This window comes from Peromyscus maniculatus, chromosome 11 (genome assembly GCF_049852395.1).
Source record: "Peromyscus maniculatus bairdii isolate BWxNUB_F1_BW_parent chromosome 11, HU_Pman_BW_mat_3.1, whole genome shotgun sequence".
Classification (NCBI taxonomy): domain Eukaryota; kingdom Metazoa; phylum Chordata; class Mammalia; order Rodentia; family Cricetidae; genus Peromyscus; species Peromyscus maniculatus.
Window position 1 is genome coordinate 104,011,654 of NC_134862.1, and position 14,359 is coordinate 104,026,012.

A 14,359-nucleotide genomic window follows, 5' to 3' on the forward strand; every position below is an offset into this window, starting at 1 on the left:
GACCCAAAGAGCTGGCCATACTTGGTTTCCCTTATCATCTGCCTCTGCTGATGGGGGTTTCTTGGCCATGGTAGAGTTCCTCACAGTACTTTATGCTAACTGTGCATTTCACTGGGATAAATGAGTAGTCATTCTGTAGATACTGCTTGATTTCTAAATGCTTACCCTGGCCTCCAAAGGAGTTGAAGTTTTCCGAGGGAGGTTGGTGAATACCCCTTGCAAGGTGTTGGGAAAGTTTAAAGTGAGATGATTTGTCTTCAAAGTACATTGGACATTGCTGCCTTGCCTTTGGGGTGAGTACATTGGCTTTATAGGGTTATTATACTAGAGCCTAGCTTGAGAATAACATCCCAGAGGGCATTAGAGAGTGGAACTCCCTGGAAGAATATTACTCTATTTTCCATCTGCGTGTATTCATGATATTTCCTTACTCTGATCAACAGCTCTCTCCCTCCAAACTTTAGAAGATACTTCACATTGTCCCACATTTTGTGGAACTGTACTTTTGATAAGATTTTACATTATGACTATCATTATGTAAATATATCCCGGGTACTGTCCTAAATGATTGTGCTATTAGTCCCTCCTCTGTCCAGATGATGGCTTTGGCCCTGGAATTCTTATCTCTGATCTAACTCTTCAAGCTAACACTTGGTCATTGAAAGCCAGGTCCTGTGACCTGACCATATGTGATAACTTTGTTCTCTCCTCCTCTGTCTTAGGCTGTGGGTCTTGACATGCTGCCCTGGATTAAGGCTAAAGCAGTATAGAAATGAAAACTAAAGTTAGGGCCCTGTGTGTTAATAAGTCTTGATATCTAGATCTGACCCAGTGAAACAAAGCAGGATTTGTTCTTTAATAAGAAACAGACTCCATTTTTAAATCACATGTCACTAAGCTTGTATGGTCACATCAGTCAGCATAGTTTGGAGAGTGTTCACTTGTCCAGGTTCTACATGCCCTAGAGACATCAACCTGTACCCCTAGGGTCCAAGACCATCATATCTGCAGCCTGGTCTGTTCTGTGGCACAGGCTGTAGTCCGCAGTTGAGGAAAGGATTACAGATCTCTAGTTTTGGTTCACATGGCCCAGCCATGCTCAATATCTGCAGATTATTTCCATTCATTGACAGAACCAAGATTTTAAGAGCAGCCAGCCAAGAGACCCACAGGGAGTCTCAAGACTTTGTGCCCTTGTCCCTGGACAAGGGCCAGGTCAGTGGCCCCCAGGTACTATCAGGATAGCAGGTACATGTCACCTTGCCAAAAGGGGTTTTGCTTACATCCAAGGAGTGAGCAGGGCAGGAGTTTAGGTTTAATGATCAGTGGCCTAGGTTTCATAGATACTTTGGCTTCTTTCACTTTCATATGAAGTACTGGGAAGCAGCCTAGGCAGGACACTTTGGAGCCTAGATTTCTGGAATGAGAGACAGAATGATTCAATCTGTCCAAAAGAAAGTACCTGCTTAAAAGCAGAGCACATTGGTCACAGTGTCTGCTGTCCTGGTTCTGATCTTACCCCAAACATGCCTCCTTGTGATATAGCCCTTTCCATATTCTACAAGGGGCTCTGGGTGTGCTGAGTTCATTTGTGTTGTGAATTCAGAAGCTGGCATGTCTACTGTGCGTATTCATCACTCTTCTTTTGCCCTTTTGTCTTCAAATCTCACCTGTCTTGGTCCTGAACACACTTGCTCCTGTCTAGCTATTCCCATAAATAAGAAACAAGATGTTTTGTGCCTGGTCAGTACTTGGATGGAAGACTTGCAAATGCTAGGTATTGCAGAACTAATGAGTAGCTTTTGTTGTAAGATGTTTAAAATCATCATCTTCATTGTTATTTTCCTTGCCACAGTGTTAGCTAGGATCAGTTGAACTGCTTTCTTTGGGTTGGGCTTTGAGCTGAGTGATTTTTTTATTGTCTCCAAAAAAACCAGTGATCTACAGATGAAATTGAAGCAGGAAGTACATGAAAGTTAATTGAGTTGTTCAAGTTTATATAACTAGTAAAGACACTGCACAAGAATTCAGATTTAAATCTGTTTCATTTGAGAGTCAGGAATTTTTAACCAGTCTTTGTATTTAATACTATGTATTTAATAAATGTTTGTGTAAAGTTGGGATTGCTTCAATAGGCTAGCAGTCTTCATGGTATCACTATTAGTAATTAGAAGCAGTTTTTGAATACTTACAGTAGTAGGCTTTCCAGTTCTATGGAATAGATATCTCCATTTTGCTGATTAGGAAACCAAGACTTAGAAAGACCAAGGTTACTTGCCTTAGGTTGCACAGCTAAGTAGTATAAATTGGGATTTGGGTGCAGGTTATCTCTAGAATTCTAAATCTGCACTCTAAATCCTTCTGTTTTTGCCCATATTAAATAAGACTCATTTTCTTCCTCTTCCTTTCTTTTTGCTTCCTTCTTTACCTTATGGTGCTTTTCATAGTTTGTACCTGCTCTTCCTATTTTCCTTTTCAGATTGTGTCTGTTCATGTGAAGCTTACTTCATAGGACTGACTCTTCAGTTTGTGTTTGCTTAAGCCTTATAATGACCTCTACTGCAGTATGTCTCCCCTTTCCCTCTCCCACTTTCCTTCTCTCTTTGAAGTGCTGGGGGTTGAACCTAGGGCTTTACATATGCTAGGCAAGCACTCTATCATTGGTCAATATTCAGAGCCCCCTCCCTTTTTGAGCATAGTGCTGTGTAGCATAGGTAGGCCTTAAACTTATGATCCCTCTGGATTACAGGTTTACACTATCATGCTGGTTCTATTTTATTTTTGACTAAAAGAAAGGAATAGGAAGCCCAGAAGTAGACACACATGTGTTGAGACCCCTGATTTATGACAAAAAGATTTATGTACTACTGAGAGTAGGGAATAGATAGTTGTTTTAGTAAACACTGCTTGTTCAGTGGGATAAGATTGAGGAAAGAAATGAATCTGGACCATATAAAAAAATTTCAGCAAGATTACTGATCTAAATGTGAAGGTTAAAGCTTCATGTATAAGCTAATAGTATCTTCATGACCTTGGGATAGGCATACAGTTCTTAAAGATGACACAGAAAGCCCTCACTATAAAGGAACAGCCTTATAAATTGGATATTAAAATGAGAAGCTTCTATTATTGTGACCTCGGTAAAAAGTAAAAACAAAAGCAATGTGGAGAATATCCATCCATGTAGCGTAGCACCTGAGGATGGAAGGCAGGTCACATCTAGAATATGTGGTCTTCCAACAGATCCTTAAGAAAAAAAAACAAAAAAACAAAAAAACTCCGCCTTTCACTCCCAGTGAGCAGAAGAATGTTCTGCACTTAGGAACATGAGTCATAGGCAGTTTTTTCTCCCGTTACCACGTTTTAACCTATCGATCTTGAATTACTGGTGCAGCCTGATGGTTGACTTCAGACCTGTTTCTCCTTTCAGTAAGGGCACCAGGCCTTTCATTTCCCATGCTGCTTCACTCAGCTATACCTCTTTTTTCATGAATGTTTTGTATATATATATATATGTCTTTAACTCTCCTTTTGCTTATAAACTTTGATCAGTTATTCTAAGAATTTTTCTCTCTAGCTTTTTCCCTCTTTGTTTTTCATTTCCCTTTTGTTCCCTCAACCTTCTTGCTGAGCCTTAAATCTTTAGGTTGTAAAAGCTACCATACAATATCTCAAAAGACTTGGGGAGAGCATGCTTGTTCTGTGGGGCTCCAGAGACCGAACAAAGACCCACAGGCTCATATTTACTTACATGAGGTTTGTTCTTTGCTGTGCTACAGTTGTCCAAGTTCTCTAAAGAATGGTCAGAGTTACCACAAAGAGACAAAACAGCATCTTGGCTGCACTGTTTTCTGTGGAGGGCCCTATGCCTTGGATGGTGTTAGATTATGATAATCTCTTCCAATCTTGTCTCTAAAGCCCTGATCAGACCTTCCACAGACATTCAGGGGAGTAGCCCTCAGTGGGAAAGGAAGCCAGTGTACTAACATGATCTCTCTGCACTGCCAATTGGTCAAGGTGGGCTACAAATACCATTACTTTAATGGTAATCATGTCTACTTAACAAATACTTTTAATACAGCATTCCACCTGCATCCATCAGGGATGGATCTGAAAGCTTTGATTACCTTTGTTTTCTTCAAATGACAACATATGTGTGTTGGTTTTCTTTTGGAGCTTATTCTTGTTGCATCCCTCTCTAGCAGTACTTGTTCTCCCTGGCATTACACATTCATTATTGGACCCATGAACACCCTGGAAGTTTTGTAGGTGTATGTGGACTTTGCAAAGTGTTTGTTTGTTTGTTTGTTTGTTTTGTTTTTGGCAGTGTTTAAAATCTTGGAGCTTAACATAAACCTTTTGTTCTGAAAAATTAGACAGTCTGGATTCTGTGATCTCCATTTTCAGATAGCCCTGAGCACAGAGCTGGAGGGGCAGCCTACAAGGACTAGCATATTCCTTCTTGGGACATTATTTCCCAGAAGACTGCTTCTCTTCTTTATTACTGTTTTTTTCTACTTTATTATTTTATTACTGGCTGGGAGACATCGTAGTTGGTTATTTCAAAAAGGGAAGTATGGGCTAGCCTGGGCATTAATCAGTATGTTTACTATTAATTCATTGGAAAAGCAAATTCAAGCTTCTAAAGAGTAGATTTCTTTTTTAGTATCCATAATGCAAATTTGAGAATGCTTAGAGGATACTCAGCTGGCAGATCTGTTTGAGGTGTTGGCCCATTTCCTGTACTTCTGTAGTGTGTATTAGCTTAGCACTCACTAGGTACTTCATGAATGCTTTACCTCCTGAGGTCACCAAGCCCCAGCTATTTGTCCACTCCCAGGTTCTTAGCAGAAATGCCTTCCACATCTAGTACACCACATATGCATCTAGCTGGCCACTTCCATGGGAGACTAGATTTATGTTTAGTATATCTAGGCTACACACTCGGGCCCCAAATGTTCCAAGAGTGTGTTAGCTTCTTGCACAGCTCCCCTGCTTCCCCTAAGGATCCAGTCTTCCAGAGCTGGGCCTGATGGGAGAAAAGAAAGGCAGCAGACCAGCAGGAATCCTACTTTTGCCCACTGATGTGGCTAATGGAGTTTGTGACCAGTACAGAGTGCATGCAATCCATACCCTGGACAAGGATGGGCCAAAGTTTAGCTCCACCCCTTTAAAGAAAAAGAAACATTGTTTTTGGCATTTTGAAATTTTGACCCATGTCCTTTGGAGGCCAAGGAGAACTAACTGTGTCTGGAGAATTTGTTTAGTCCCCAAGGCCTGTAGAAATTGAGAAGCTGAGGAACCTGGAGCTCTTGGGCAGGAGCTGACGCCCTGCCTTTTCAGGTTCCCAGGCAGGCCTCTGAGTATAGATGGCAGAGTTTCTGCTCAGGAGTTATCCTTGCTGCCCGAAATCAAATACTAACCATAGCATCCCGTAAAACTGCTTCCTTGTATGTTTCACTAAGTAAACATCCACCCATGTTTTTGAAACTGAATTCATCTCTGCTTCCTGGTCATCCCTTGGGTTTTTCTGTTCTCAGTGCTCCATAGAATTAGGTTAATGGAAGAGACCTAGAATTAATCAGAGGCACCTAAGATAACTGCTTTAATCTTAGTAAAATTCTGAGGAGGGTAAATGGACTTGTAGGAAGAAAACGGAAACAAATCTTCCTACACGGTGTCATGCTTTGCGAGCTGTCCCTGCTGTCATGGGCATTTCCCTGTGAAGGCTTAGCACAGTCTTGCTGTGGTTGTAGACCACAGTGGCCTCACTCCTCAAGTTCTGTGGCCTTGTATGTCCCTACTCTTGTCCTGTGCATCTCTTGACTAGTTCTCATGGTTTACCTCTTCTCAATTCCACTCACCCATGACATTCCTGTTGCCATGGGACTGAGAAACCACATCATTTCACCAAGTTTGTGAGATTATGGGCTAACTCTGTGCCTAGCCTGCTTCCCTCTGGTTCCCTTTCCTGAAAGAGAAGGCTCTCTGGCAGAGCTCTTTGTTTATTTGATCCTGGGCTCATGGATAAATCAGGAATGTCCTGATATGAACTTAGGCATGGGGGGGGGTGCGCGTGCGTGCGTGCGTGCGTGCGTGCGTGTGTGTGTGTGTGTGTGTGTGTGTGTGTGTACACGTGTGTGTACATGTTTTTCCCCATGGAGAAGGAAACTGGCAAATGGGAATTTGGGTAAGCAGAGAACCATTCTGGGGGACTTGCTTTAAGTGACATCAAAGCCATATGCCTTTGGTCATCAGACCAGTAGGTAACTTCTTTATTGGCACACTCTACCCTGCCTCCCAGAAGGTGTAAATTTGAAGCACTTTCCCCTCTGTTGGGAGCCTGGCATAGATGCCCCAGGCTTCTTTTAAAACCAGGGAATACCAGGTTGTCTTCCAAGAGGTCCTTCTCTCTGCTGACTAAAATGTTGGCTAGAGTGGTTGTGTAAAGGCTATACAGAATAGTGGGTGTAGAAGAGGAGGTTTCCTGGCCTCTTGTTCCTGTTCTTCTTACTGAAAGTACAAGATCCTGATGTGATGCACTTTATGAATCAGCTTACCGCCCCCAGGACCCGAACACATCTGAAACATCTGGTTAGAGGCTGGATGGTTTGAACACAAGCCTTGTTGAATGTGTCTGGTTATGTAGGGTTCATTGGGTTGGTATCTGAGCTGTTATTGGAAGCATTCTCAGAGAAGGGGGATGTTAGAAGTTCTGTGCTTTGGTGCAGTTGAGAGCTGTCGTTATCCTAAGGTAACTTCCACCTGCCTCTGAAGCATTAGTGGAACACCTTCCTCATAAGAGTTTCTGGGTATGTGGGTACGCTAAACTGTTGCTCAAGGATTGAGGGTTGGGCTGGTGTATGTTCATCTTGGTTGGTTACCAGTCCTGAGGGAAGAACCAGTTATTGGCTACCTCAGGTCCAGGCTTGGCCGTCTCTCTGTTTGCTGTCATTTATGTTGTCGGAAGGCTCTTGGGAACAAATGACTCAGCAATGAATTGCAGACTGTGTGGCCTATGTGCCTTTTGGGAAGTAATTGGACAAACCTATCCAGATCCTAAAATTTTGACACTGAATGAATAGAGAGCTACATTACACTGGATTTCTTCAGGCTGCTACTTGGTTTGTTTTTCAAATACCTGGCCTGATAGAAGGATCTCATTTGTGGGTTAGGCAGACACTGTTTTAATTATGCTTTTTATCCTTAGGAAATTCAGGATATAAAAGTCCTGATTTCGTAGCTAAAAACGAAACAAAATAAAACAAAAAGATTTTAAAAATGGAAGGAAAGAAGAAAAAAGCAAAAATAATTCCAGAAAACAGCCGTAGCTGTAATTTTGGATTTGTCTGTGGCAGAAAGAGTTAATGGGATAGGTCTTATGGTGAGGTCTATTTTAGCCTATGGCTAGGAGAAGCCCATATGGCTCAAGAAAAGATGATGCAACATTTAGTACAGGACAGGCCTGACTGGGCCCTGGGGGCTGCCACTCAAAGAGTTAAAGTTAGTCTTATTGCCATGAAACTCCAAAGGAAGAGGAGAGGCTGCAGGGACAGAGACCTGTGTGTTTCAGAGCTGTTAGATATGAAAAAGGAAAAAAGGCTGAAAAGTGTGGCCAAGAAAACAGAATGTAGGTCCAACTTTTTTTTTTCTCTCTCCCTTGTTTGACCAGCCTTGGCACTGCCCTCTGCCTCTCCAGGGGAAAAGCTGCAGTTCTGCTTCTGCAACACAAGGAGCAGAGTGGAGAATTTAGATCTGCGTCACAGAGCTCAGAGCAGAGAGAGAGAGAGAGAGAGAGAGAGAGAGAGAGAGAGAGAGAGAGAGAGAGAGAGAGAGAGAGAGAAGAGGAGAGAGGAGAGAGAGGAGGAGAGGGAGAAAGGGAGAGAGAGGAGAGGGGGAGCCAGCACGAACACACAAGCTGTCGATAGGTCTGCTAGCAGCAGCCGTGCTGCAGCAGAGAGAGAAAGCAAGAAACAAGTCGTAGCAACACTGGGCACCAGGTTCTGCCAAGCGTTCAGAAATCTGTTGGGGGCCAGAGGCCTCTGGGTAGCCTAGGCTAAGATGTCACGCAAGGTGCCATGGGCGGTTCCCATGGGAGGAGGTGAGATGGGGGGGGCAGGAGTGGGGTGGCAGGGGAAGACTTAATCAGAGTGGATTCTGGAACATTCAGGACTGCGACACCTTGTATCTGGATAGAGATTTGGGTCTGCGCAGGAGACGACTGGTGGTCCAGTGAGGCTTAAGGACTTGATGGCGTAACCTACTTCTTCCCCACGTATGTATTTTGTGTGATGAGGGCAATGTCTAGGGTATGTGGGTGCTCTGCCTTTTCTCACCTCTCTTGCTTTTTGCTATTTTTCCTTCCCTTGGAGGTTGTTGTTGTTGTTGTGTTTTCCACTTTAATTTCTTCTCCCTTAGTGTCAGCTACTTAAGCCTGACCAGGGTGGGGGAGGAGTGAACCAGCCCTGGCTTCTCACTTAACCTCCCACCCTTTACCCTGCTTTCTTCTGGTGGACAGAGAGGCTGGTTTTCCAGGTTGTTTGGGTGTCAGCGTCCATCTGTGCAGGTCTCATGGGGAAGGAGGAGAGTGAGAAGTGACAAGAAGCAGTCAGGAGAAACTGTTTTTCCAGGCATTCCCTTTTAAAATGTCTAGTCCTGGGCATCTGGGGTGGTAAAGAGCATAAGCATAAGGTAGGGTGTGGGCTGGGAGAAGTGGGGTGAAGCTGGTAGGTTGTCACTGCGTAGTTGAGAAAAGTGGAGATTGGTGACGCAGTCACTGTTGCATCTTGTCAGGAGCTCTGTGGGGACAGGTAGTGAGGCTCCTGGGATCTGTCAGGCCAGCAGAAGGGTTAAGGATGAGCCTAGGTGGAAAGCTAGCATTTAAGGATTAAATGTCATCCTTTTGGCGTTGGAAAGTTGTTTACCTTGCGTTCTCTGTGTCTCCATGTTGGCTCCCTTCCAGTTCACATGTGATGGCCTTCCCTGTACTGCTGCATCATTAACTAAGTGACTGAGCTGGCCTTCTATTGGCCAGGGGAGGGCTCTTACTTCAGATACTTCCTCTCATTGGTGGGAGGGCCAATGGCAGGTGAAAAGCTCTTTTTGGTTGGCTGAGGACAGGGTATCAAATCTGAATTTGCATTTCACTTGCTTAAAGGGGAGGGGGAGAAGCCCAGCAGCTTCTAAAATCTCTTTTAGGGGTGTGCGTAGGTGCGTGTGTCTGCCTGCTTCAGACTGCCCAGTCGCAGCTTCTTCCTTTACCTTTTTAAAATTTCAGTCACTATAAGGAAGAAGAGCTTAGAGTGCCCCAAACTTTTTTTTTTTTGAAGGAGGAGATTGGGGAGACTGGTTTGAAGAGGATTGACCAAATTGGAAGAAAATATTTGTCCTTTGCTTTGGTGTCAGAAAAGGGAATTTTCCGATCTGCCACACCTCAGTGTTGCGGCAGAAATAATTCTTGGCTCCCCTGGAAACCATCAGGCAAGGTAGGGCAGAGCTGCTGCTGCTGCTGTTGCGACCACCCTGGGCTTCCTACTGAGTGGGCTGCCCCCAAGTGAAGGGATCTGCATTGATGCTCTGATCATCCAGAGGTCCTTAGATCAGCTCTGAGCTGAGTCCACTCTTGGAAGAACCTGCCTTTTGGAAGCTGCTGCTATCTTGTGCTTGGAAAGGTGAGCATGGGGACTAACCTCAGGATATTGCTTGGAAACTAGTTGTTGTAAGGTTTTCTGAAAAATGAGTGGGTAAAGGTTTGAAGAACTCCCATTAAAATGATGTGTCAGTCTAGGGAACTAAGAGATGAAGAATAAAACTGGGACAGCAGCAACCGTCTTGTATTGGGGGAGGGAAGCTGGAAAATCAGAGTTCTGGCATCCCATCTTGTCCCTGTGGTGGGTCTCATATTTGTGGGAGGGGGTTTGCTGGGCCCTGTACTATGCGTAGTGGCCCCACCCATGACTGCGCATCCAGAGCATGAGCGCAGTGCGCCCTGGGTCTCTGGCCTGGGACAAACACCTCCCTGCTTGTTATATAACTCAGAGTGGCCTGTGCCTTCCTTCTCAAGCCTTCTTTGCAACTCTACTTCCCCACTGCTCGGGGCTCACAGCTGAGGGTCTGATGGGGAACATTGGGAGGTTCCTCCCTGTATGGGCTAGCCCTTGCCCACTTAGTGACCAAATTTGAATACAGAAATGGTCTGCTGTCTCATTTGGGGATGTGGGCCCCAGAATGTCCTTCTGAGTACCCTGTGTCACCTATGGTCCCTGGGGCTTGGAGGTGGGGGTAGTGTCCTCCTTTCCCTTTTACCCTTTCTGAAGAAGACCTGACAGTATTAGTGTGAGGGAAGGTGTGAAAGCCTATTGGGAGGGGTTGGCAGTTCCCCTTCCCTGTCTCTAGCTTTCCTTTCCCTGGCTGGGTTCTGGATTCCTTTGAGGCTGCCATTTTGAAGCCATCCCTGCTGGTCTTCCACATGGTGGCTGGTGCTGTTGGTTTTGCTGGCCCTGCTGTGCCAATTCTGGGAAGTGGGTGGGGGTAAAAAAGGGGTCTATGATAGAGGGGTACAGGCACTACATATATGGATGTAACTATGATTGCTGCAGTGAAAGTGGTCTGGAGGCAGAACTGCCCGATCCCACCCTTGGTCACAAGAACTGGGTCGGGGTCTAAATGGAAACCTTCTGGGTCAGGGTTCCATGACCTAGGGCCCCATCTTTAGAGTGTCGGCACTTGGCTTCCATACCCTAGTTAGCCTGAAACTCAGAGATGTTCCATGAAGAGCCTAGTGTTAGGGAGAGTAGAGGCAGACACAGCAGCTCATCTGAGATGTGGCAGACCTGTGTTTTGTGTTCTTCAAATAGGCTCTGTCTCTGGCAGCCTCCACATGGGGATGGGGGTGAGGTACACAGCAGGCAGCAGTGTTTGGTCGGTAGCCCTGCCTTTCCCCCATGCCCCCTGCCAGGGCTACAGTTCTAACTGCTGTCCTCTAGTGAGGCTCCCTGCTGCCCAACCCTTTCTAGGCTCTGCTGCGGATAGCGGCCATCTTGTCTTCCTGCTCAGAGATTTAAAATGGTTTCCTATCATTGTCAGGTTGAAATTCCTCCCATTCAGTCGAATACTCAGGGCTGTCTGAAAGTGGCCTTAGCTTTCCCAAGAAGCCTTCCTCAGGTAAAAACTGGCCAACTCACATTTCTCTGCTTTTATTTTCTCCCTTTTCAACACTGGTGTTTTCCATGCCTACTCTCTACCTGTTGCAGTCCCACTGTCTTCATGGAGCCCTCCCTGAGCACCCTCTGAGAAGAAATCCCTGTAACCACTGTTATAAATCTCCTTTCTTTCACGGTATTTTGTTGTGTGTGGTTCCGTGTGTTTTCAATCAGAGTTCGTGCTCTAACAAGAAGCCTGGGGAAGAGGGAGGAAGACATCCCTATTCAGGGCTTCTGTTGCTGGATGCCACATTAGACACTTCAGGAACAGTTACTTGTTTGTTTGTTTTTTATCATAACCCTTTTAAGAAGAGTCCTGTGGCTGACAAGAATCCAAGTCTTCCAGAGTCTTTTTCCTGTATGAATCTTCCATGTTTGCAAAATGTTAGAAGGCGACACCTTTCAATGTGGCTATTTTAGGGATATTGTAAGTCTCTTAACACTATATTAGGTCATTCAACTGGTCTATATCTACTTTGTAACATTCTCCTCTTCTTGCATAGCCAGATTTGGTCAAGGTGATATATTTTTTGTAGATGAAATAAACAAACCTTGGTTGTTTTTTGTTTTGTTTTTCCCTGCCTTCCTCCTATAAGAACAGCCAGAGGTGGGTAGGTAGGAATCCCTTCAGAGGAGGGTGAGCCCCAGGCATTGAGGCAGGTGAACACATTGGATTGGTCATACCATGTCTGTACCCCAATCTCAATTGGGTAATTTTAGACAAGTCATTCTATTTCCAACCTAAGTGACCTTAGTTTTTGAAGTAGAGCCCTAGCAGCCTATTCTGTAGGCATGTCCATTGTATTGTCTGTTCCTTGTAGATTTGTCTGAAGCCCTCTTTTCCTGCCTGGGGACTTATGACATGTAAAATGAGATAATAGCAGGTGACTACCAAATTAAGGGAGATTTATGTACTTCTGTGCTGTCACAGCAAGTCCAGAGAGGAATGTCTCAGTAGTTTGGACCTCAAGCCCACAAGGTGGTGGTGTTCCCCCAGGGGTAGTGCCCCTTTGTTTCTAAAGCAGGAAACAAAGGGGCACTGGTGGTAGCAGAATAGAGGTTAAGCAGGGAGTGTTCCTGGGTAGGAGCCTTTTGATGCTAGGTTTGTTTCTCTTCTTGCTGAATCTCAACAGTGGCTGCATGCTTCCTGATGCTGTGAGCCCTGTGGGAGGGGAATCTGAGCACCCTGATGGCCCTCATCACCAATTCTGGGCTGTGTAGCTGAGAGTCCTCTGTCGACAGCAATCTGGGCCCTGGTGATAGCTGTTTTGGTGTGTGTGTGTGTGTGTGTGTGTGTGTGTGTGTGTGTGTGTGTGTGTGTGTGTGTGTGTTTCATTTTTTTCCTCTTTGGAAGATGACTCAGTGTATCAGGAGCCGGGAGATGGAGCTCTCAGCTGAACAGCCAGAATGTTCTGACAACATGAAAGCAGCAAAAACAGCTCTTTGGGGCTCTGGGCCGATTCTCAGCCTTGGGGCATTTTTAGGGAGGGCTAGGTAGTAAGAAGGCCACTGCTGTGTGTCATGGATGGGGAGACACCAGACACCTCACAAGGGTTCTGAGACCCTTGGATTTTAGATTCAGAGGAGAGACAGCTGGTTATTCAGTGGGCTTAGAAAACAGTACCTTTTTACACCCCCCCTTTCTTCTTCTCCTTTTTTCTTCTTTTTTTAAAAATTCTTCTCACTGGTCCCAAATGATAGACATATTTTTCAGAGCTGGATACCCCTTTGGGATTTCTCAGTGGGTCTGTATGTCTTCTTGAGGGTAGAAGGTGACGGATTCCTTCTTCCCAGAGTGGCCAAGGAGATCCTCCATGACAGTGTACTGTAGTCCCCTGGAGTAGGTGCTTTAGTAGAGGCAGGATGCCGGAACACCCTTTGTCTGCTGAGCTTTGTGTGGATGGTAGTCCACCTCACTTGCTCTAACCTCCCCTGTAGTATGTCAGCTTTCCCGTTCCTTGTGGTGGCATGTCAGAGTTTACTTTTTCCTTCTATCTTCCTCGCTTTCTTTGAAATGAATTCTCTCTGCATCTTCCTTCTGCCCCTTTAGCACATCGTCATGGAAGCTCAGAGTTCTAGGCTTTTCCTGCAGCACTTTGCTAAAGACACATGACCCCTTGCCCCACCCATCATGCCTCCATTGCAATTGTATCCTGGTCAAACTATTACCCTTTTCTCTCTGGCATTTTTGACACAGTCTAAGGTGAGGAACAAACAATTTAAGTTTGGGTATGAGAGACATCCTGGCCCTGAGCTTCATCCAGGCTTTTTCCAGGTACCACTTTTAATTATTACATTTTCTAGCCACTGATTTTAGTGTAGACATTTGGCACCAGAGCACTTCTTCTACCCAAGGACCACCTAGAATGACTCATTTGGGATCTCTGGGAGGTATGTCTGAGGACCAAATGGGGGCAGGGAGATATGACTGACATCACAGCAGAGTGGAGCAGAACAGGCATAGGAACTAGCTATAACTATATCTATACTCACAGTGCTCTCAAAGGTATCCAAAGCCTCTAGCTTTTGTGTCCGAGTAGAGAACATGATGACTACAAAGGCTGCATATGTGTAGGAGTTGGGTACTTGAGGGTTATACTTCTTGGTTCTGAGCTATGCATATGATGAAAACCTGACTATCATGTTTCAGAGAACTTTGTTGTTTGTTTGTCACTTGACAAAAGGGTAGTGGATAGGTACTCAGATGTTGTGCCCACAGGTACTGGTCTTTTTCCACATTACTCTGCCCAGGGTTATCTTGCATCTGTCACAGCTGAGGACTATTATCTCAGGGGCTAGATATAAACTCTGATTGCAAATCATTGCTTGATTAATTTTGTGAGCAGAGCCCAGCTGATCTACCTTCCTTTCTCTTCCCAACAGAGAATCAACAGAATACAACTCCATCTCTAAGTAGGTAACAACCTCTTGGCAACTCAGACTCAGCTGAGGATGATGTTTGTGCATCTGAGCCATACTGCTGGTTAAAGCATTTTTATAGAACAGAAAAGAGGAGCTACTTGACCATTTTGCTTTCAGTAGGTAAGTGTTCATCTTCATTCTTGTATGTTCTTTTCTACTTTCAAATATGCAAAGTCAATAAATATCTGTAATCCTGGGTGCTATACCTTCTTCCTCTCCTATGTGCCCTCCCTTTG

At 44.8% G+C, this 14,359-nt stretch overlaps 1 long non-coding RNA gene across 2 annotated transcripts in view; it reads left to right on the top strand.

Annotated features, from left to right (window-relative positions):
• The window catches only part of LOC107402435 (uncharacterized), a 51,219-nt gene that overhangs the window by 33,022 nt on the left and 3,838 nt on the right, over positions 1 to 14,359 (top strand). Inside the window, exons 4-7 of one of the 2 annotated variants that reach the window (XR_013043553.1) lie at positions 1 to 8,073; positions 8,171 to 8,275; positions 9,330 to 9,671; positions 11,086 to 14,243. The exon at positions 1 to 8,073 is cut by the window's left edge and continues 24,296 nt beyond it. This is a non-coding gene — a long non-coding RNA (uncharacterized LOC107402435). Of the gene's footprint in view, positions 8,074 to 8,170; positions 8,276 to 9,329; positions 14,244 to 14,359 lie in introns of both variants that reach the window. The other variant, XR_013043552.1, reaches the window with a different exon arrangement.